Source organism: Thermobia domestica, chromosome 18 (genome assembly GCF_964235325.1).
Source record: "Thermobia domestica chromosome 18, izTheDome1.hap1.1, whole genome shotgun sequence".
Classification (NCBI taxonomy): Eukaryota; Metazoa; Arthropoda; class Insecta; order Zygentoma; family Lepismatidae; genus Thermobia; species Thermobia domestica.
Genome location: NC_137471.1, coordinates 108,533,110 through 108,556,737, shown reverse-complemented (window position 1 = coordinate 108,556,737; position 23,628 = coordinate 108,533,110).

Genomic DNA, 23,628 nt, shown 5'->3' with positions numbered 1-23,628 from the left:
TCGTTTTCAGGAAAATATAAACGTTTTCTATAATTAGGGTATTTTCTCTTTGTGTTACGTAAAAGTACACATATTTGAACTTCGGGTGTCATATGCAAGCACATAGTGGTGTGTCAGGGAAGGGGTTTGCAGTGAAATATGCGTTATTTTGAAACAAACAAAATAGTAGTACCAAACATAGTAGAGAATAAGGTACTTGATATCAACCATAGGGATCCCTATTTGGGACCTCTATGATAGATGTGCCTGCACTGCAGTTTGAGCTTTATTTCGTGAAAATATGTTAAATAGTTATGAAGATATAAACAAAAACAGATTATAATACACAACAATTCGTAACAATTCAATATGTAACTATTGACATATGATATATTGTCAGAAGGTTGCCAACCAACAGTTTTACGTGAAATAAGAAAATTATAAGAAAAGTGAATAACTGATTAGTAATTCGAATCAATTTTTGACAGAAGGTGCGCGTCATGTGATCTCATTGAAAAGGTAAGGGTTAAAGTCGTTCTTGTAGGATATATCTTACTACCTTCATCATTTTATAATTTTTCTGCTAATTTGTGCCTTTCGTATCTATCCTGATGTGTTGAATATGAAAACAGCATATTTTGTTCTGACATCGAAATATATATATAGGGTGCAGCAAAATTTACCGCTGCAGAAGACAAGATAATATTTCGTTTTCTGGAAAATATAAACGTTTTCTATAATTAGGGTATTTTCTCTTTGTGTTACGTAAAAATACACATATTTCAACTTCGGGTGTCATATACAAGCAACATAGTGGTGTGTCAGGGTAAGGGTTTGCAGTGAAATATGCGTTATTTTGAAAAAAGCAAAAAAGTAGTACCAAACTTGGTAGAGAATAAGGTACTTGATATCAACCGTAGGGATTCCGGCTTGCGGTGTCTATGAAAGATGTGCCTGCACTGCAATTTGAGCTTTATTTCGTGAAAATATGTTAAATAGTTCGGAAGATATAGACCAAAAAAAATTATAATACACAACAATTCGTAACAATTCAATATGTAAGTATTGATATATGATATATTGTCAAAAGGTTGCCAACCAACAGTTTTACGTGAAATAAGAAAATTATAAGAAAAGTGAATAACTGAGTGGTAATTGGAATCAATTTTTGACAGAAGGTGTGCGTCACGTGTTCTCATAGAAAAGGTAAGGGTTAAAGTCGATCTTGTCGGATATATCTTACTACCTTCATCATTTTATAATTTTTCTGCTAATTTGTGCCTTTCGTATCTATCCTGATGTGTAGAATGTGAAAACAGCATATTTTGTTCTGACATCGAAATATATATACAGGGTGCAGCAAAATTAACCGTTGCAGAAGACAAGATAATATTTCGTTTTCAGGAAAATATAATCGTTTTCTATAATTAGCGTATTTTCTCTTTGTGTTACGTAAAAATACACATATTTCAACTTCGGGTGTCATATGCAAGCAACATAGAGGTGTATCAGGGTAGGGGTTTGCAGTGAAATATGCGTTATTTTGAAAAAAACACAAAAGTAGTACCAAACATAGTAGAGAATAAGGTACTTGATATCAACCATAGGGATCCCGGTTTGGGACCTCTATGATAGATGTGCCTGCACTGCAGTTTGAGCTTTATTTGGTGAAAATATGTTAAATAGTTATGAAGATATAAACCAAAACAGATTATAATACACAACAATTCGTAACAATTCAATACGTAAGTATTGACATATGAAATATTGTCAGAAGGTTGCCAACCAACAGTTTTACGTGAAATAAGAAAATTATAAGAAAAGTGAATAACTCAGTGGTAATTGGAATCAATTTTTGACAGAAGGTGTGCGTCACGTGTTCTCATCGAAAAGGTAGGGGTTAAAGTTGTTCTTGTCGGATATATCTTACTACCTTCATCATTTTATAATTTTTCTGCTAATTTGTGCCTTTCGTATCTATCCTGATGTGTAGAGTGTGAAAGCAGCATATTTTGTTCTGACATCGAAATATATATATACAGGGTGCAGCAAAATTAATCGTTACATAAGGCAAGATAATATTTCGTTTTCAGGAAAATATAAACGTTTCCTATAATTAGCGTATTTTCTCTTTGTGTTACGTAAAAATACACATATTTGAACTTCGGGTGTAATATGTAAGCAACATAGTGGTGTGTCAGGGAAGGGGTTTGCAGTGAAATATGCGTTATTTTGAAAAAAACAAAAAAGTAGTACCAAAAATGGTAAAGAATAAGGTACTTGATATCAACCATAGGGATCCCGGTTTGGGACCTCTACGAAAGATGTGCCTGCACTGCAGTTTGAGCTTTATTTCGTGAAAATATGTTAAATAGTTATGAAGATATAGATCAAAACAGATTATAATACGCAACAATTCGTAACAATTCAATATGTACATATTGACATATGATATATTGTCAGAAGGTTGCTAACCGACAGTTTTACGTGAAATAAAAAAAATATAAGAAAAGTGAATAACTGATTGGTAATTCGAATCAATTTTTGACAGAAGGTGCGCGTCATGTGATCTCATTGAAATGGTAAGGGTTAAAGTCCTTCATGTTTTATATATCTTGCTTACTTCATCATTTTATAACTTTTCTGCTAATTTGTGCCTTTCGTATCTATCCTGATGTGTTGAATATGAAAACAGCATATTTTGTTCTGACATCGAAATATATATACAGGGTGCAGCAAAATTTACCGCTGCAAAAGACAAGATAATATTTCGTTTTCTGGAAAATATAAACGTTTTCTATAATTAGGGTATTTTCTCTTTGTGTTACGTAAAAATACACATATTTGAACTTCGGGTGTCATATGCAAGCAACATAGTGGTGTGTCAGGGTAAGGGTTTGCAGTGAAATATGCGTTATTTTGAAAAAAACACAAAAGTAGTACCAAAAATGGTAAAAAATAAAGTACTTGATATCAACCTTAGGGATGCCGGTTTGGGATCTCTATGAAAGATGTGCCTGCTCTGCAGTTTGAGCTTTATTTCGTGAAAATACGTTAAATAGTTATGAAGATATAAACCAAAACAGATTATAATACACAACAATTCGTAACAATTCAATATGTAACTATTGACATATGATATATTGTCAGAAAGTTGCCAACCAACAGTTTTACGTGAAATAAGAAAATTATAAGAAAAGTGAATAACTCAGTGGTAATTGGAATAAATTTTTGACAGAAGGTGTGCGTCACGTGTTCTCATCGAAAAGGTAAGGGTTAAAGTCGTTCATGTGGGATATATCTTAAGACCTTCATCATTTTATAATTTTTCTGCTAATTTGTGCCTTTCGTATCTATCCTGATGTGTAGAATGTGAAAACAGCATATTTTGTTCTGACATCGAAATATATATACAGGGTGCAGCAAAATTAACCGTTGCAGAAGACAAGATAATATTTCGTTTTCAGGAAAATATAAACGTTTTCTATAATTAGCGTATTTTCTCTTTGTGTTACGTAAAAATACACATATTTCAACTTCGGGTGTCATATGCAAGCAACATAGAGGTGTATCAGGGTAGGGGTTTGCAGTGAAATATGCGTTATTTTGAAAAAAACACAAAATTAGTACCAAACATAGTAGAGAATAAGGTACTTGATATCAACCATAGGGATCCCGGTTTGGGACCTCTATGATAGATGTGCCTGCACTGCAGTTTGAGCTTTATTTGGTGAAAATATGTTAAATAGTTATGAAGATATAAACCAAAACAGATTATAATACACAACAATTCGTAACAATTCAATACGTAAGTATTGACATATGAAATATTGTCAGAAGGTTGCCAACCAACAGTTTTACGTGAAATAAGAAAATTATAAGAAAAGTGAATAACTCAGTGGTAATTGGAATCAATTTTTGACAGAAGGTGTGCGTCACGTGTTCTCATCGAAAAGGTAGGGGTTAAAGTCGTTCTTGTCGGATATATCTTACTACCTTCATCATTTTATAATTTTTCTGCTAATTTGTGCCTTTCGTATCTATCCTGATGTGTAGAGTGTGAAAGCAGCATATTTTGTTCTGACATCGAAATATATATATACAGGGTGCAGCAAAATTAATCGTTACATAAGGCAAGATAATATTTCGTTTTCAGGAAAATATAAACGTTTTCTATAATTAGCGTATTTTCTCTTTGTGTTACGTAAAAATACACATATTTGAACTTCGGGTGTAATATGTAAGCAACATAGTGGTGTGTCAGGGAAGGGGTTTGCAGTGAAATATGCGTTATTTTGAAAAAAACAAAAAAGTAGTACCAAAAATGGTAAAGAATAAGGTACTTGATATCAACCATAGGGATCCCGGTTTGGGACCTCTATGAAAGATGTGCCTGCACTGCAGTTTGAGCTTTATTTCGTGAAAATATGTTAAATAGTTATGAAGATATAGATCAAAACAGATTATAATACGCAACAATTCGTAACAATTCAATATGTACATATTGACATATAATATATTGTCAGAAGGTTGCTAACCGACAGTTTTACGTGAAATAAAAAAAATATAAGAAAAGTGAATAACTGATTGGTAATTCGAATCAATTTTTGACAGAAGGTGCGCGTCATGTGATCTCATTGAAATGGTAAGGGTTAAAATCCTTCATGTTTTATATATCTTGCTTACTTCATCATTTTATAATTTTTCTGCTAATTTGTGCCTTTCGTATCTATCCTGATGTGTTGAATATGAAAACAGCATATTTTGTTCTGACATCGAAATATATATACACGGTGCAGCAAAATTTACCGCTGCAGAAGACAAGATAATATTTCGTTTTCTGGAAAATATAAACGTTTTCTATAATTAGGGTATTTTCTCTTTGTGTTACGTAAAAATACACATATTTGAACTTCGGGTGTCATATACAAGCAACATAGTGGTGTGTCAGGGTAAGGGTTTGCAGTGAAATATGCGTTATTTTGAAAAAAGCAAAAAAGTAGTACCAAACTTGGTAGAGAATAAGGTACTTGATATCAACCATAGGGATTCCTGCTTGCGGTGTCTATGAAAGATGTGCCTGCACTGCAATTTGAGCTTTATTTCGTGAAAATATGTTAAATAGTTATGAAGATATAGACCAAAACAGTTTATAATACGCAACAATTAGTAACAATTCAATATGTACATATTGACATATGATATATTGTTAGAAGGTTGCTAACCAACAGTTTTACGTGAAATAAGAAAATTATAAGAAAAGTGAATAACTCAGTGGTAAATGGAATCAATTTTTGACAGAAGGTGTGCGTCACTTGTTCTCATCGAAAAGGTAAGGGTTAAAGTCGTTCATGTAGGATATATCTTACTACCTTCATCATTTTATAATTTTTCTGCTTATTTGTGCCTTTCGTATCTATCCTGATGTGCAGAATGTGAAAACAGCATATTTTGTTCTGACATCGAAATATATATATACAGGGTGCAGCAAAATTAACCGTTGCATAAGGCAAGATGATATTTCGTTTTCGGGAAAATATAAACGTTTTCTATAATTAGGGTATTTTCTCTTTGTGTTACGTAAAAATACACATATTTGAACTTCGGGTGTCATATGCAAGCAACATAGTGGTGTGTCAGGGTAAGGGTTTGCAGTGAAATATGCGTTATTTTGAAAAAAACACAAAAGTAGTACCAAAAATGGTAAAAAATAAAGTACTTGATATCAACCTTAGGGATGCCGGTTTGGGATCTCTATGAAAGATGTGCCTGCTCTGCAGTTTGAGCTTTATTTCGTGAAAATACGTTAAATAGTTATGAAGATATAAACCAAAACAGATTATAATACACAACAATTCGTAACAATTCAATATGTACATATTGACATATGATATATTGTCAGAAGGTTGCCAACCAACAGTTTTACGTGAAATAAGAAAATTATAAGAAAAGTGAATAACTCAGTGGTAATTGGAATCAATTTTTGACAGAAGGTGTGCGTCACGTGTTCTCATCGAAAAGGTAAAAGTTAAAGTCGTTCATGTGGGATATATCTTAAGACCTTCATCATTTTATAATTTTTCTGCTAATTTGTGCCTTTCGTATCTATCCTGATGTGTAGAATGTGAAAACAGCATATTTTGTTCTGACATCGAAAAATATATACAGGGTGCAGCAAAATTAACCGTTGCAGAAGACAAGATAATATTTCGTTTTCAGGAAAATATAAACGTTTTCTATAATTTGGGTATTTTCTCTTTGTGTTACGTAAAAGTACACATATTTGAACTTCGGGTGTCATATGCAAGCAACATAGTGGTGTGTCAGGGAAGGGGTTTGCAGTGAAATATGCGTTATTTTGAAAAAAACAAAATAGTAGTACCAATCATAGTAGAGAATAAGGTACTTGATATCAACCATAGGGATCCCTATTTGGGACCTCTATGATAGATGTGCCTGCACTGCAGTTTGAGCTTTATTTCGTGAAAATATGTTAAATAGTTATGAAGATATAAACAAAAACAGATTATAATACACAACAATTCGTAACAATTCAATATGTAACTATTGACATATGATATATTGTCAGAAGGTTGCCAACCAACAGTTTTACGTGAAATAAGAAAATTATAAGAAAAGTGAATAACTGATTAGTAATTCGAATCAATTTTTGACAGAAGGTGCGCGTCATGTGATCTCATTGAAAAGGTAAGTGTTAAAGTCGTTCTTGTAGGATATATCTTACTACCTTCATCATTTTATAATTTTTCTGCTAATTTGTGCCTTTCGTATCTATCCTGATGTGTTGAATATGAAAACAGCATATTTTGTTCTGAGATCGAAATATATATATAGGGTGCAGCAAAATTTACCGCTGCAGAAGACAAGATAATATTTCGTTTTCTGGAAAATATAAACGTTTTCTATAATTAGGGTATTTTCTCTTTGTGTTACGTAAAAATACACATATTTGAACTTCGGGTGTCATATACAAGCAACATAGTGGTGTGTCAGGGTAAGGGTTTGCAGTGAAATATGCGTTATTTTGAAAAAAGCAAAAAAGTAGTACCAAACTTGGTAGAGAATAAGGTACTTGATATCAACCGTAGGGATTCCGGCTTGCGGTGTCTATGAAAGATGTGCCTGCACTGCAATTTGAGCTTTATTTCGTGAAAATATGTTAAATAGTTCGGAAGATATAGACCAAAACAAATTATAATACGTAACAATTAGTAACAATTCAATATGTACATATTGACATATGATATATTGTCAGAAGGTTGCTAACCGACAGTTTTACGTAAAATAAAAAAATATAAGAAAAGTGAATAACTCAGTGGTAATTGGAATCAATTTTTGACAGAAAGTGAGCGTCATGTGATCTCATTGAAAAGGTAAGGTTTAAATTCGTTCATGTATTATATATCTTGCTTACTTCATCATTTTATATATTTTTTCTGCTAATTTGTGCCTTTCGTATCTATCCTGATGTGTTGAATATGAAAATAGCATATTTTGTTCTGACATCGAAATATATATACAATGTGCAGCAAAATTAACCGCTGCAGAAGACAAGATAATATTTCGTTTTCAGGAAAATATAAACGTTTTCTATAATTAGGGTATTTTCTCTTTGCGTTACGTAAAAGTACACATATTTGAACTTCGGGTGTCATATGCAAGCAACACAGTGGTGTGTCAGGAAAGGGATTTGCAGTTTTATTTTGAAAAAAGACAAAAGTAGTACCAAAAATGGTAAAGAATAAAGTACTTGATATCAACCATAGGGATCCCGGTTTGGGACCTCTATGAAAGATGTGCCTGCACTGCAGTTTGAGCTTTATTTCGTGAAAATATGTTAAATAGTTATGAAGATATAGATTAAAACAGATTATAATACGCAACAATTCGTAACAATTCAATATGTACATATTGACATATGATATATTGTCAGAAGGTTGCTAACCGACAGTTTTACGTGAAATAAAAAAAATATAAGAAAAGTGAATAACTGATTGGTAATTCGAATCAATTTTTGACAGAAGGTGCGCGTCATGTGATCTCATTGAAATGGTAAGGGTTAAAGTCCTTCATGTTTTATATATCTTGCTTACTTCATCATTTTATAACTTTTCTGCTAATTTGTGCCTTTCGTATCTATCCTGATGTGTTGAATATGAAAACAGCATATTTTGTTCTGACATCGAAATATATATACAGGGTGCAGCAAAATTTACCGCTGCAGAAGACAAGATAATATTTCGTTTTCTGGAAAATATAAACGTTTTCTATAATTAGGGTATTTTCTCTTTGTGTTACGTAAAAATACACATATTTGAACTTCGGGTGTCATATACAAGCAACATAGTGGTGTGTCAGGGTAAGGGTTTGCAGTGAAATATGCGTTATTTTGAAAAAAGCAAAAAAGTAGTACCAAACTTGGTAGAGAATAAGGTACTTGATATCAACCATAGGGATTCCTGCTTGCGGTGTCTATGAAAGATGTGCCTGCACTGCAATTTGAGCTTTATTTCGTGAAAATATGTTAAATAGTTATGAAGATATAGACCAAAACAGTTTATAATACGCAACAATTAGTAACAATTCAATATGTACATATTGACATATGATATATTGTTAGAAGGTTGCTAACCAACAGTTTTACGTGAAATAAGAAAATTATAAGAAAAGTGAATAACTCAGTGGTAAATGGAATCAATTTTTGACAGAAGGTGTGCGTCACGTGTTCTCATCGAAAAGGTAAGGGTTAAAGTCGTTCATGTAGGATATATCTTACTACCTTCATCATTTTATAATTTTTCTGCTTATTTGTGCCTTTCGTATCTATCCTGATGTGCAGAATGTGAAAACAGCATATTTTGTTCTGACATCGAAATATATATACAGGGTGCAGCAAAATTAACCGTTGCAGAAGACAAGATAATATTTCGTTTTCAGGAAAATATAAACGTTTTCTATAATTAGCGTATTTTCTCTTTGTGTTACGTAAAAATACACATATTTCAACTTCGGGTGTCATATGCAAGCAACATAGAGGTGTATCAGGGTAGGGGTTTGCAGTGAAATATGCGTTATTTTGAAAAAAACACAAAAGTAGTACCAAACATAGTAGAGAATAAGGTACTTGATATCAACCATAGGGATCCCGGTTTGGGACCTCTATGATAGATGTGCCTGCACTGCAGTTTGAGCTTTATTTGGTGAAAATATGTTAAATAGTTATGAAGATATAAACCAAAACAGATTATAATACACAACAATTCGTAACAATTCAATACGTAAGTATTGACATATGAAATATTGTCAGAAGGTTGCCAACCAACAGTTTTACGTGAAATAAGAAAATTATAAGAAAAGTGAATAACTCAGTGGTAATTGGAATCAATTTTTGACAGAAGGTGTGCGTCACGTGTTCTCATCGAAAAGGTAGGGGTTAAAGTCGTTCTTGTCGGATATATCTTACTACCTTCATCATTTTATAATTTTTCTGCTAATTTGTGCCTTTCGTATCTATCCTGATGTGTAGAGTGTGAAAGCAGCATATTTTGTTCTGACATCGAAATATATATATAAAGGTTGCAGCAAAATTAATCGTTACATAAGGCAAGATAATATTTCGTTTTCAGGAAAATATAAACGTTTTCTATAATTAGCGTATTTTCTCTTTGTGTTACGTAAAAATACACATATTTGAACTTCGGGTGTAATATGTAAGCAACATAGTGGTGTGTCAGGGAAGGGGTTTGCAGTGAAATATGCGTTATTTTGAAAAAAACAAAAAAGTAGTACCAAAAATGGTAAAGAATAAGGTACTTGATATCAACCATAGGGATCCCGGTTTGGGACCTCTATGAAAGATGTGCCTGCACTGCAGTTTGAGCTTTATTTCGTGAAAAGATGTTAAATAGTTATGAAGATATAGATCAAAACAGATTATAATACGCAACAATTCGTAACAATTCAATATGTACATATTGACATATGATATATTGTCAGAAGGTTGCTAACCGACAGTTTTACGTGAAATAAAAAAAATATAAGAAAAGTGAATAACTGATTGGTAATTCGAATCAATTTTTGACAGAAGGTGCGCGTCATGTGATCTCATTGAAATGGTAAGGGTTAAAGTCCTTCATGTTTTATATATCTTGCTTACTTCATCATTTTATAATTTTTCTGCTAATTTGTGCCTTTCGTATCTATCCTGATGTGTTGAATATGAAAACAGCATATTTTGTTCTGACATCGAAATATATATATACACGGTGCAGCAAAATTTACCGCTGCAGAAGACAAGATAATATTTCGTTTTCTGGAAAATATAAACGTTTTCTATAATTAGGGTATTTTCTCTTTGTGTTACGTAAAAATACACATATTTGAACTTCGGGTGTCATATACAAGCAACATAGTGTTGTGCCAGGGTAAGGGTTTGCAGTGAAATATGCGTTATTTTGAAAAAAGCAAAAAAGTAGTACCAAACTTGGTAGAGAATAAGGTACTTGATATCAACCATAGGGATTCCTGCTTGCGGTGTCTATGAAAGATGTGCCTGCACTGCAATTTGAGCTTTATTTCGTGAAAATATGTTAAATAGTTGTGAAGATATAGACCAAACCAGTTTATAATACGCAACAATTAGTAACAATTCAATATGTACATATTGACATATGATATATTGTTAGAAGGTTGCTAACCAACAGTTTTACGTGAAATAAGAAAATTATAAGAAAAGTGAATAACTCAGTGGTAAATGGAATCAATTTTTGACAGAAGGTGTGCGTCACGTGTTCTCATCGAAAAGGTAAGGGTTAAAGTCGTTCATGTAGGATATATCTTACTACCTTCATCATTTTATAATTTTTCTGCTTATTTGTGCCTTTCGTATCTATCCTGATGTGCAGAATGTGAAAACAGCATATTTTGTTCTGACATCGAAATATATATATACAGGGTGCAGCAAAATTAACCGTTGCATAATACAAGATGATATTTCGTTTTCGGGAAAATATAAACGTTTTCTATAATTAGGGTATTTTCTCTTTGTGTTACGTAAAAATACACATATTTGAACTTCGGGTGTCATATGCAAGCAACATAGTGGTGTGTCAGGGTAAGGGTTTGCAGTGAAATATGCGTTATTTTGAAAAAAAAACACAAAAGTAGTACCAAAAATGGTAAAAAATAAAGTACTTGATATCAACCTTAGGGATGCCGGTTTGGGATCTCTATGAAAGATGTGCCTGCTCTGCAGTTTGAGCTTTATTTCGTGAAAATACGTTAAATAGTTATGAAGATATAAACCAAAACAGATTATAATACACAACAATTCGTAACAATTCAATATGTACATATTGACATATGATATATTGTCAGAAGGTTGCCAACCAACAGTTTTACGTGAAATAAGAAAATTATAAGAAAAGTGAATAACTCAGTGGTAATTGGAATCAATTTTTGACAGAAGGTGTGCGTCACGTGTTCTCATCGAAAAGGTAAAAGTTAAAGTCGTTCATGTGGGATATATCTTAAGACCTTCATCATTTTATAATTTTTCTGCTAATTTGTGCCTTTCGTATCTATCCTGATGTGTAGAATGTGAAAACAGCATATTTTGTTCTGACATCGAAATATATATACAGGGTGCAGCAAAATTAACCGTTGCAGAAGACAAGATAATATTTCGTTTTCAGGAAAATATAAACGTTTTCTATAATTAGCGTATTTTCTCTTTGTGTTACGTAAAAGTACACATATTTGAACTTCGGGTGTCATATGCAAGCAACATAGTGGTGTGTCAGGGAAGGGGTTTGCAGTGAAATATGGGTTATTTTGAAAAAAACAAAATAGTAGTACCAATCATAGTAGAGAATAAGGTACTTGATATCAACCATAGGGATCCCTATTTGGGACCTCTATGATAGATGTGCCTGCACTGCAGTTTGAGCTTTATTTCGTGAAAATATGTTAAATAGTTATGAAGATATAAACAAAAACAGATTATAATACACAACAATTCGTAACAATTCAATATGTAACTATTGACATATGATATATTGTCAGAAGGTTGCCAACCAACAGTTTTACGTGAAATAAGAAAATTATAAGAAAAGTGAATAACTGATTAGTAATTCGAATCAATTTTTGACAGAAGGTGCGCGTCATGTGATTTCATTGAAAAGGTAAGGGTTAAAATCGTTCTTGTAGGATATATCTTACTACCTTCATCATTTTATAATTTTTCTGCTAATTTGTGCCTTTCGTATCTATCCTGATGTGTTGAATATGAAAACAGCATATTTTGTTCTGACATCGAAATATATATATAGGGTGCAGCAAAATTTACCGCTGCAGAAGACAAGATAATATTTCGTTTTCTGGAAAATATAAACGTTTTCTATAATTAGGGTATTTTCTCTTTGTGTTACGTAAAAATACACATATTTGAACTTCGGGTGTCATATACAAGCAACATAGTGGTGTGTCAGGGTAAGGGTTTGCAGTGAAATATGCGTTATTTTGAAAAAAGCAAAAAAGTAGTACCAAACTTGGTAGAGAATAAGGTACTTGATATCAACCGTAGGGATTCCGGCTTGCGGTGTCTATGAAAGATGTGCCTGCACTGCAATTTGAGCTTTATTTCGTGAAAATATGTTAAATAGTTCGGAAGATATAGACCAAAACAGATTATAATACGTAACAATTAGTAACAATTCAATATGTACATATTGACATATGATATATTGTCAGAAGGTTGCTAACCGACAGTTTTACGTAAAATAAAAAAATATAAGAAAAGTGAATAACTCAGTGGTAATTGGAATCAATTTTTGACAGAAAGTGAGCGTCATGTGATCTCATTGAAAAGGTAAGGTTTAAATTCGTTCATGTATTATATATCTTGCTTACTTCATCATTTTATATATTTTTTCTGCTAATTTGTGCCTTTCGTATCTATCCTGATGTGTTGAATATGAAAATAGCATATTTTGTTCTGACATCGAAATATATATACAATGTGCAGCAAAATTAACCGCTGCAGAAGACAAGATAATATTTCGTTTTCAGGAAAATATAAACGTTTTCTATAATTAGGGTATTTTCTCTTTGCGTTACGTAAAAGTACACATATTTGAACTTCGGGTGTCATATGCAAGCAACATAGTGGTGTGTCAGGAAAGGGATTTGCAGTTTTATTTTGAAAAAAGACAAAAGTAGTACCAAAAATGGTAAAGAATAAAGTACTTGATATCAACCATAGGGATCCCGGTTTGGGACCTCTATGAAAGATGTGCCTGCACTGCAGTTTGAGCTTTATTTCGTGAAAATATGTTAAATAGTTATGAAGATATAGATCAAAACAGATTATAATACGCAACAATTCGTAACAATTCAATATGTACATATTGACATATGATATATTGTCAGAAGGTTGCTAACCGACAGTTTTACGTGAAATAAAAAAAATATAAGAAAAGTGAATAACTGATTGGTAATTCGAATCAATTTTTGACAGAAGGTGCGCGTCATGTGATCTCATTGAAATGGTAAGGGTTAAAGTCCTTCATGTTTTATATATCTTGCTTACTTCATCATTTTATAACTTTTCTGCTAATTTGTGCCTTTCGTATCTATCCTGATGTGTTGAATATGAAAACAGCATATTTTGTTCTGACATCGAAATATATATACAGGGTGCAGCAAAATTTACCGCTGCAGAAGTCAAGATAATATTTCGTTTTCTGGAAAATATAAACGTTTTCTATAATTAGGGTATTTTCTCTTTGTGTTACGTAAAAATACACATATTTGAACTTCGGGTGTCATATACAAGCAACATAGTGGTGTGTCAGGGTAAGGGTTTGGAGTGAAATATGCGTTATTTTGAAAAAAACACAAAAGTAGTACCAAACTTGGTAGAGAATAAGGTACTTGATATCAACCATAGGGATTCCTGCTTGCGGTGTCTATGAAAGATGTGCCTGCACTGCAATTTGAGCTTTATTTCGTGAAAATATGTTAAATAGTTATGAAGATATAGACCAAAACAGTTTATAATACGCAACAATTAGTAACAATTCAATATGTACATATTGACATATGATATATTGTTAGAAGGTTGCTAACCAACAGTTTTACGTGAAATAAGAAAATTATAAGAAAAGTGAATAACTCAGTGGTAAATGGAATCAATTTTTGACAGAAGGTGTGCGTCACGTGTTCTCATCGAAAAGGTAAGGGTTAAAGTCGTTCATGTAGGATATATCTTACTACCTTCATCATTTTATAATTTTTCTGCTTATTTGTGCCTTTCGTATCTATCCTGATGTGCAGAATGTGAAAACAGCATATTTTGTTCTGACATCGAAATATATATATACAGCGTGCAGCAAAATTAACCGTTGCATAAGGCAAGATGATATTTCGTTTTCGGGAAAATATAAACGTTTTCTATAATTAGGGTATTTTCTCTTTGTGTTACGTAAAAATACACATATTTGAACTTCGGGTGTCATATGCAAGCAACATAGTGGTGTGTCAGGGTAAGGGTTTGCAGTGAAATATGCGTTATTTTGAAAAAAACACAAAAGTAGTACCAAAAATGGTAAAAAATAAAGTACTTGATATCAACCTTAGGGATGCCGGTTTGGGATCTCTATGAAAGATGTGCCTGCTCTGCAGTTTGAGCTTTATTTCGTGAAAATACGTTAAATAGTTATGAAGATATAAACCAAAACAGATTATAATACACAACAATTCGTAACAATTCAATATGTAACTATTGACATATGATATATTGTCAGAAGGTTGCCAACCAACAGTTTTACGTGAAATAAGAAAATTATAAGAAAAGTGAATAACTCAGTGGTAATTGGAATCAATTTTTGACAGAAGGTGTGCGTCACGTGTTCTCATCGAAAAGGTAAGGGTTAAAGTCGTTCATGTGGGATATATCTTAAGACCTTCATCATTTTATAATTTTTCTGCTAATTTGTGCCTTTCGTATCTATCCTGATGTGTAGAATGTGAAAACAGCATATTTTGTTCTGACATCGAAATATATATACAGGGTGCAGCAAAATTAACCGTTGCAGAAGACAAGATAATATTTCGTTTTCAGGAAAATATAAACGTTTTCTATAATTAGGGTATTTTCTCTTTGTGTTACGTAAAAGTACACATATTTGAACTTCGGGTGTCATATGCAAGCAACATAGTGGTGTGTCAGGGAAGGGGTTTGCAGTGAAATATGCGTTAATTTGAAAAAAACAAAATAGTAGTACCAAACATAGTAGAGAATAAGGTACTTGATATCAACCATAGGGATCCCTATTTGGGACCTCTATGATAGATGTGCCTGCACTGCAGTTTGAGCTTTATTTCGTGAAAATATGTTAAATAGTTATGAAGATATAAACCAAAACAGATTATAATACACAACAATTCGTAACAATTCAATATGTAACTATTGACATATGATATATTGTCAGAAGGTTGCTAACCAACAGTTTTACGTGAAATAAGAAAATTATAAGAAAAGTGAATAACTGATTGGTAATTCGAATCAATTTTTGACAGAAGGTGCGCGTCATGTGATCTCATTGAAATGGTAAGGGTTAAAGTCCTTCATGTTTTATGTATCTTGCTTACTTCATCATTTTATAATTTTTCTGCTAATTTGTGCCTTTCGTATCTATCCTGGTGTGTTGAATATGAAAACAGCATATTTTGTTCTGACATCGAAATATATATATAGGGTGCAGCAAAATTTACCGCTGCAGAAGACAAGATAATATTTCGTTTTCTGGAAAATATAAACGTTTTCTATAATTAGGGTATTTTCTCTTTGTGTTACGTAAAAATACACATATTTGAACTTCGGGTGTCATATACAAGCAACATAGTGGTGTGTCAGGGTAAGGGTTTGCAGTCAAATATGCGTTATTTTGAAAAAAGCAAAAAAGTAGTACCAAACTTGGTAGAGAATAAGGTACTTGATATCAACCGTAGGGATTCCGGCTCGCGGTGTCTATGAAAGATGTGCCTGCACTGCAATTTGAGCTTTATTTCGTGAAAATATGTTAAATAGTTATGAAGATATAAACCAAAACAGTTTATAATACGCAACAATTAGTAACAATTCAATATGTACATATTGACATATGATATATTGTTAGAAGGTTGCTAACCAACAGTTTTACGTGAAATAAGAAAATTATAAGAAAAGTGAATAACTCAGTGGTAAATGGAATCAATTTTTGACAGAAGGTGTGCGTCACGTGTTCTCATCGAAAAGGTAAGGGTTAAAGTCGTTCATGTAGGATATATCTTACTACCTTCATCATTTTATAATTTTTCTGCTTATTTGTGCCTTTCGTATCTATCCTGATGTGGAGAATGTGAAAACAGCATATTTTGTTCTGACATCGAAATATATATATACAGGGTGCAGCAAAATTAACCGTTGCATAAGGCAAGATGATATTTCGTTTTCGGGAAAATATAAACGTTTTCTATAATTAGGGTATTTTCTCTTTGTGTTACGTAAAAATACACATATTTGAACTTCGGGTGTCATATACAAGCAACATAGTGGTGTGTCAGGGTAAGGGTTTGCAGTGAAATATGCGTTATTTTGAAAAAAGCAAAAAAGTAGTACCAAACTTGGTAGAGAATAAGGTACTTGATATCAACCGTAGGGATTCCGGCTCGCGGTGTCTATGAAAGATGTGCCTGCACTGCAATTTGAGCTTTATTTCGTGAAAATATGTTAACTAGTTATGAAGATATAAACCAAAACAGATTATAATACACAACAATTCGTAACAATTCAATATGTAACTATTGACATATGATATATTGTCAGAAGGTTGCCAACCAACAGTTTTACGTGAAATAAGAAAATTATAAGAAAAGTGAATAACTGATTGGTAATTCGAATCAATTTTTGACAGAAGGTGCGCGTCATGTGATCTCATTGAAAAGGTAAGGGTTAAAGTCGTTCTTGTAGGATATATCTTACTACCTTCATCATTTTATAATTTTTCTGCTTATTTGTGCCTTTCGTATCTATCCTGATGTGCAGAATGTGAAAACAGCATATTTTGTTCTGACATCGAAATATATATATACAGGGTGCAGCAAAATTAACCGTTGCATAAGGCAAGATGATATTTCGTTTTCAGGAAAATATAAACGTTTTCTATAATTAGGGTATTTTCTCTTTGTGTTACGTAAAAATACACATATTTGAACTTCGGGTGTCATATGCAAGCAACATAGTGGTGTGTCAGGGTAAGGGTTTGCAGTGAAATATGCGTTATTTTGAAAAAAACACAAAAGTAGTACCAAAAATGGTAAAAAAATAAAGTACTTGATATCAACCTTAGGGATGCCGGTTTGGGATCTCTATGAAAGATGTGCCTGCTCTGCAGTTTGAGCTTTATTTCGTGAAAATACGTTAAATAGTTCGGAAGATATAGACCAAAAAAGATTATAATACACAACAATTCGTAACAATTCAATATGTAAGTATTGACATATGATATATTGTCAAAAGGTTGCCAACCAACAGTTTTACGTGAAATAAGAAAATTATAAGAAAAGTGAATAACTGAGTGGTAATTGGAATCAATTTTTGACAGAAGGTGTGCGTCACGTGTTCTCATAGAAAAGGTAAGGGTTAAAGTCGTTCTTGTCGGATATATCTTACTACCTTCATCATTTTATAATTTTTCTGCTAATTTGTGCCTTTCGTATCTATCCTGATGTGTAGAATGTGAAAACAGCATATTTTGTTCTGACATCGAAATATATATACAGGGTGCAGCAAAATTAACCGTTGCAGAAGACAAGATAATATTTCGTTTTCAGGAAAATATAAACGTTTTCTATAATTAGCGTATTTTCTCTTTGTGTTACGTAAAAATACACATATTTCAACTTCGGGTGTCATATGCAAGCAACATAGAGGTGTATCAGGGTAGGGGTTTGCAGTGAAATATGCGTTATTTTGAAAAAAACACAAAAGTAGTACCAAACATAGTAGAGAATAAGGTACTTGATATCAACCATAGGGATCCCGGTTTGGGACCTCTATGATAGATGTGCCTGCACTGCAGTTTGAGCTTTATTTGGTGAAAATATGTTAAATAGTTATGAAGATATAAACCAAAACAGATTATAATACACAACAATTCGTAACAATTCAATACGTAAGTATTGACATATGAAATATTGTCAGAAGGTTGCCAACCAACAGTTTTACGTGAAATAAGAAAATTATAAGAAAAGTGAATAACTCAGTGGTAATTGGAATCAATTTTTGACAGAAGGTGTGCGTCACGTGTTCTCATCGAAAACGTAGGGGTTAAAGTCGTTCTTGTCGGATATATCTTACTACCTTCATCATTTTATAATTTTTCTGCTAATTTGTGCCTTTCGTATCTATCCTGATGTGTAGAGTGTGAAAGCAGCATATTTTGTTCTGACATCGAAATATATATATACAGGGTGCAGCAAAATTAATCGTTACATAAGGCAAGATAATATTTCGTTTTCAGGAAAATATAAACGTTTTCTATAATTAGCGTATTTTCTCTTTGTGTTACGTAAAAATACACATATTTGAACTTCGGGTGTAATATGTAAGCAACATAGTGGTGTGTCAGGGAAGGGGTTTGCAGTGAAATATGCGTTATTTTGAAAAAAACAAAAAAGTAGTACCAAAAATGGTAAAGAATAAGGTACTTGATATCAACCATAGGGATCCCGGTTTGGGACCTCTATGAAAGATGTGCCTGCACTGCAGTTTGAGCTTTATTTCGTGAAAATATGTTAAATAGTTATGAAGATATAGATCAAAACAGATTATAATACGCAACAATTCGTAACAATTCAATATGTACATATTGACATATGATATATTGTCAGAAGGTTGCTAACCAACAGTTTTACGTGAAATAAGAAAATTATAAGAAAAGTGAATAACTCAGTGGTAAATGGAATCAATTTTTGACAGAAGGTGTGCGTCACGTGTTCTCATCGAAAAGGTAAGGGTTAAAGTCGTTCATGTAGGATATATCTTACTACCTTCATCATTTTATAATTTTTCTGCTAATTTGTGCCTTTCGTATCTGTCCTGATGTGCAGAATGTGAAAACAGCATATTTTGTTCTGACATCGAAATATATATATACAGGGTGCAGCAAAATTAACCGTTGCATAAGGCAAGATGATATTTCGTTTTCGGGAAAATATAAACGTTTTCTATAATTAGGGTATTTTCTCTTTGTGTTACGTAAAAATACACATATTTGAACTTCGGGTGTCATATGCAAGCAACATAGTGGTGTGTCAGGGTAAGGGTTTGCAGTGAAATATGCGTTATTTTGAAAAAAACACAAAAGTAGTACCAAAAATGGTAAAAAATAAAGTACTTGATATCAACCTTAGGGATGCCGGTTTGGGATCTCTATGAAAGATGTGCCTGCTCTGCAGTTTGAGCTTTATTTCGTGAAAATACGTTAAATAGTTATGAAGATATAAACCAAAACAGATTATAATACACAACAATTCGTAACAATTCAATATGTAACTATTGACATATGATATATTGTCAGAAGGTTGCCAACCAACAGTTTTACGTGAAATAAGAAAATTATAAGAAAAGTGAATAACTCAGTGGTAATTGGAATCAATTTTTGACAGAAGGTGTGCGTCACGTGTTCTCATCGAAAAGGTAAGGGTTAAAGTCGTTCATGTGGGATATATCTTAAGACCTTCATCATTTTATAATTTTTCTGCTAATTTGTGCCTTTCGTATCCATCCTGATGTGTAGAATGTGAAAACAGCATATTTTGTTCAGACATCGAAATATATATACAGGGTGCAGCAAAATTAACCGTTGCAGAAGACAAGATAATATTTCGTTTTCAGGAAAATATAAACGTTTTCTATAATTAGGGTATTTTCTCTTTGTGTTACGTAAAAGTACACATATTTGAACTTCGGGTGTCATATGCAAGCAACATAGTGGTGTGTCAGGGAAGGGGTTTGCAGTGAAATATGCGTTAATTTGAAAAAAACAAAATAGTAGTACCAAACATAGTAGAGAATAAGGTACTTGATATCAACCATAGGGATCCCTATTTGGGACCTCTATGATAGATGTGCCTGCACTGCAGTTTGAGCTTTATTTCGTGAAAATATGTTAAATAGTTATGAAGATATAAACCAAAACAGATTATAATACACAACAATTCGTAACAATTCAATATGTAACTATTGACATATGATATATTGTCAGAAGGTTGCTAACCAACAGTTTTACGTGAAATAAGAAAATTATAAGAAAAGTGAATAACTGATTGGTAATTCGAATCAATTTTTGACAGAAGGTGCGCGTCATGTGATCTCATTGAAAAGGTAAGGGTTAAAGTCGTTCTTGTAGGATATATCTTACTACCTTCATCATTTTATAATTTTTCTGCTAATTTGTGCCTTTCGTATCTATCCTGGTGTGTTGAATATGAAAACAGCATATTTTGTTCTGACATCGAAATATATATATAGGGTGCAGCAAAATTTACCGCTGCAGAAGACAAGATAATATTTCGTTTTCTGGAAAATATAAACGTTTTCTATAATTAGGGTATTTTCTCTTTGTGTTACGTAAAAATACACATATTTGAACTTCGGGTGTCATATACAAGCAACATAGTGGTGTGTCAGGGTAAGGGTTTGCAGTGAAATATGCGTTATTTTGAAAAAAGCAAAAAAGTAGTACCAAACTTGGTAGAGAATAAGGTACTTGATATCAACCGTAGGGATTCCGGCTCGCGGTGTCTATGAAAGATGTGCCTGCACTGCAATTTGAGCTTTATTTCATGAAAATATGTTAAATAGTTATGAAGATATAAACCAAAACAGATTATAATACACAACAATTCGTAACAATTCAATATGTAACTATTGACATACGATATATTGTCAGAAGGTTGCCAACCAATATTTTTACGTGAAATAAGAAAATTATAAGAAAAGTGAATAACTCAGTGGTAATTCGAATCAATTTTTGACAGAAAGTGTGCGTCACGTGATCTCATCGAAAAGGTAAGGGTTAAAGTCGTTCATGTAGAATATATCTTACTACCTTCATCATTTTATAATTTTTCTGCTAATTTGTGCCTTTCGTGTCTATCCTATGTGTAGAATGTGAAAACAGCATATTTTGTTCTGACATCGAAATATATATACAGGGTGCAGCAAAATTAACCGTTGCAGAAGACAAGATAATATTTCGTTTTCAGGAAAATATAAACGTTTTCTATAATTAGGGTATTTTCTCTTTGTGTTACGTAAAAATACACATATTTGAACTTCGGGTGTCATATGCAAGCAACATAGTGGTGTGTCAGGGTAAGGGTTTGCAGTGAAATATGCGTTATTTTGAAAAAAACACAAAAGTAGTACCAAAAATGGTAAAAAATAAAGTACTTGATATCAACCTTAGGGATCCCGGATTGGGACCTCTATGATAGATGCGCCTGCACTGCAGTTTGAGCTTTATTTCGTGAAAATATGTTAAATAGTTATGAACATATAAACCAAAACAGATTATAATACGCAACAATTCGTAACAATTCAATATGTACATATTGACATATGATATATTGTCAGAAGGTTGCTAACCGACAGTTTTACGTGAAATAAAAAAAATATAAGAAAAGTGAATAACTGATTGGTAATTCGAATCAATTTTTGACAGAAGGTGCGCGTCATGTGATCTCATTGAAATGGTAAGGGTTAAAGTCCTTCATGTTTTATATATCTTGCTTACTTCATCATTTTATAACTTTTCTGCTAATTTGTGCCTTTCGTATCTATCCTGATGTGTTGAATATGAAAACAGCATATTTTGTTCTGACATCGAAATATATATACAGGGTGCAGCAAAATTTACCGCTGCAGAAGACAAGATAATATTTCGTTTTCTGGAAAATATAAACGTTTTCTATAATTAGGGTATTTTCTCTTTGTGTTACGTAAAAATACACATATTTGAACTTCGGGTGTCATATACAAGCAACATAGTGGTGTGTCAGGGTAAGGGTTTGCAGTGAAATATGCGTTATTTTGAAAAAAGCAAAAAAGTAGTACCAAACTTGGTAGAGAATAAGGTACTTGATATCAACCATAGGGATTCCTGCTTGCGGTGTCTATGAAAGATGTGCCTGCACTGCAATTTGAGTTTTATTTCGTGAAAATATGTTAAATAGTTATGAAGATATAGACCAAAACAGTTTATAATACGCAACAATTAGTAACAATTCAATATGTACATATTGACATATGATATATTGTTAGAAGGTTGCCAACCAACAGTTTTACGTGAAATAAGAAAATTATAAGAAAAGTGAATAACTCAGTGGTAAATGGAATCAATTTTTGACAGAAGGTGTGCGTCACGTGTTCTCATCGAAAAGGTAAGGGTTAAAGTCGTTCATGTAGGATATATCTTACTACCTTCATCATTTTATAATTTTTCTGCTTATTTGTGCCTTTCGTATCTATCCTGATGTGGAGAATGTGAAAACAGCATATTTTGTTCTGACATCGAAATATATATATACAGGGTGCAGCAAAATTAACCGTTGCATAAGGCAAGATGATATTTCGTTTTCGGGAAAATATAAACGTTTTCTATAATTAGGGTATTTTCTCTTTGTGTTACGTAAAAATACACATATTTGAACTTCGGGTGTCATATACAAGCAACATAGTGGTGTGTCAGGGTAAGGGTTTGCAGTGAAATATGCGTTATTTTGAAAAAAGCAAAAAAGTAGTACCAAACTTGGTAGAGAATAAGGTACTTGATATCAACCGTAGGGATTCCGGCTCGCGGTGTCTATGAAAGATGTGCCTGCACTGCAATTTGAGCTTTATTTCGTGAAAATATGTTAACTAGTTATGAAGATATAAACCAAAACAGATTATAATACACAACAATTCGTAACAATTCAATATGTAACTATTGACATATGATATATTGTCAGAAGGTTGCCAACCAACAGTTTTACGTGAAATAAGAAAATTATAAGAAAAGTGAATAACTGATTGGTAATTCGAATCAATTTTTGACAGAAGGTGCGCGTCATGTGATCTCATTGAAAAGGTAAGGGTTAAAGTCGTTCTTGTAGGATATATCTTACTACCTTCATCATTTTATAATTTTTCTGCTTATTTGTGCCTTTCGTATCTATCCTGATGTGCAGAATGTGAAAACAGCATATTTTGTTCTGACATCGAAATATATATATACAGGGTGCAGCAAAATTAACCGTTGCATAAGGCAAGATGATATTTCGTTTTCAGGAAAATATAAACGTTTTCTATAATTAGGGTATTTTCTCTTTGTGTTACGTAAAAATACACATATTTGAACTTCGGGTGTCATATGCAAGCAACATAGTGGTGTGTCAGGGTAAGGGTTTGCAGTGAAATATGCGTTATTTTGAAAAAAACACAAAAGTAGTACCAAAAATGGTAAAAAATAAAGTACTTGATATCAACCTTAGGGATGCCGGTTTGGGATCTCTATGAAAGATGTGCCTGCTCTGCAGTTT